This window comes from Otolemur garnettii, unplaced genomic scaffold (assembly GCF_000181295.1).
Source record: "Otolemur garnettii isolate 467f Iridium unplaced genomic scaffold, OtoGar3 scaffold00012, whole genome shotgun sequence".
Taxonomy (NCBI): Eukaryota; Metazoa; Chordata; class Mammalia; order Primates; family Galagidae; genus Otolemur; species Otolemur garnettii.
Genome location: NW_003852407.1, coordinates 2,389,558 through 2,391,910, shown reverse-complemented (window position 1 = coordinate 2,391,910; position 2,353 = coordinate 2,389,558). Strand labels below are relative to the sequence as shown.

Sequence of the window (2,353 nt, the reverse complement as noted above, 5' to 3'; positions counted from 1 at the left end):
CCTTGGAAAGCTGTGCACTGTACCAGCAGTTTTAGAACTCTTTTTGTGGAATTACCATTACTGTCATCATGTGGCACACAAAACACGCAACCATAGTGAACACCACTCAGCAAGACACTGCCACTCATTGACATGAGACACTGTGAGACACTGACATACCAATGTTATGAAACCTTACTGAGTTGTTTGTACAGTGCTGCCAATGTAAGTGAATGGTGGCAAGTTCGTGAACTTAATTGTCAGACCTCATATGATGACAGGTCTGATGGTCATTCCAGGAAAAGAATTTCAAAATCACTTTGACGGATGGACTAGGCATAGCTTCAGAGGTGACCGTGGTGATACTCAGTAATGAGGTACGTATGTAGCTCTCTTTCTAGGATGAGCTCCTAACTTAATTGTCAGATCTAGTAATGAGCTTAATGTATATTTGCTTTTCCAGGAATTAAATTTCTCCCAATTTATTTTCTTAATTGAAGTTGTTTTGTTTGGAACTTCAGCAGGAGTTTACTATTTGAGAAAATGTATGTTCACTGTTGCAGTGCCATTGTGCTAGTTGAGTTGCCAGTGCAGTGCACCTGTGTTGAGGGTCTGAATTGATTTTAGCTGTAAGTGCAAGCATCTAACTTCTTTATTTATGCATTCTAAGTTAGTTGGTATATTTGAGCATTTATATCGAAATACACATTTTATTATTAAATATTAATCTTTTCCTCCTTTTTGTTGCTGTTAGGGCATTGTTAAATTTTTTAAAATATATGTAAGTAGATTAGAATTTTGTTTTGGTATAGTTACGGAGACGATGTAAATTGCTGCAAAAAATGAGATGTTGGTCTGAGAGTTGAGATCCACTTTCTGATTATGTGCTTTGTATCAGTGGTGCCTTATATGTGATACATACAGTGTTTCATGAGTTGATCAGTTTGTGGTTCCCAGATTGTTTTTATGTGTATTGTTGCATTTAATTACCAGAGTAAGTCTGTAAAGGTGTCAGGGCAGATAATGTTCCCATTTTATGGAAGAGCGAATTGAAAAAGATGTTAGTTAACATGTTTAATCATGCTACTAGAACATTAATTAGAATATGTAATTTTATGAATACTAGTATTATGCACTTGTCTGCCATACTTACATAATCTCCAGTCATTTAATGTAGGACATCTATTCATCCCTGCTGGTATAATTTTTTTTAATACCTGAAACTTTTAATTATGTTTCAGGCATTTGTGGTCATAGGAATACAACAAAGATGGATGAGAAAGCTGTGTTTAAGAAAGCAAGCTCATTTTCTTTCATATGCAAAGAAACTTACAATTAAAACAACCTTTGAGATGCTGTTAGGCCCCTAAATAGCCTGAATTTTAGAAGTGATAACATCTGATGGTGAGATTGTGGTGAAGTAGTTACATTATAAATTGATACACATCTTTTGGAACATAATACCAGAAAATGAGTTCATTAAAAGTATTGTACTCATCAAAATTTATCTTAAGAAAATTTCAGAGAATGAAAAGCTCTAGTTAATCCACAAACACTTTCTTGGTGTATGTCAGGAATTGTGCAAGTGCTGGCAATTGCTGAGATTAAAAAGTAATGCTGTTTTCTGGCAGCGCCTGTGCCTCAGTGGGTAGCGGGCCAGCCCCATATACCAAGGGTGGTGGGTTCAAACCAGGCCCCGGCCAAACTGCAACAAAAAAATAGCCAGGCATTGTGGCGGGTGCCTATAGTCCCAGCTAGCTACTCAGGAGGCTGAGGCAAGAGAATCGCCTAAGCCCAGGAGTTGGAGGTTGCTGTGAGCTGTGATGCCATGATACTCTACCAAGGTCTATAAAGTGAGACACTGTCTTTACAAAAAAAAGAAAAGAAAAACCAGTAATGCTGCTTTCTTTAACTTTTAGAGTTGTGGCAACAATGTGTGACAAATAGGTAATCAATAACTATAATGTAATGTGTTAAATTGAATAGGGGTTGTGTTTTACATTTGAGGGATGGCACTGAGTAACATACCAGGAGACACATAGTAGACACACCATGGAAGCTGCTCTAGGGATCTGAGGGGAGATGAGACAATGTGTTAGGGAGAACTATTGGAGAAATGGTGACATTTAAGGTGCACTTTGAAGGGTGGCTTACTGAGTAGATAAAATGGGTCTGGATGTTTTAGTAAAGCAATAGTATGAGCAAGCATCTGAAGGCACATATAGAAGTGTATGCATTGGACTACATGGAGCACTTACCTGTTCTAAAAGTTAAACATATAATGGTGAATAGGACAAGTACAGCCCCTGTCCCCCTAGAGCTTTCAGTGTAGAAATTAAATGGTTGGGAGGTTGGCATTCAGGGATTTTAAACT

General features: G+C 37.7%; 1 protein-coding gene across 3 annotated transcripts in view; it reads left to right on the top strand.

The window, feature by feature from the left end:
• SMAD4 (SMAD family member 4) overlaps positions 1-2,353 on the top strand; it is a 100,228-nt gene that overhangs the window by 60,541 nt on the left and 37,334 nt on the right. The window lies entirely within an intron of this gene.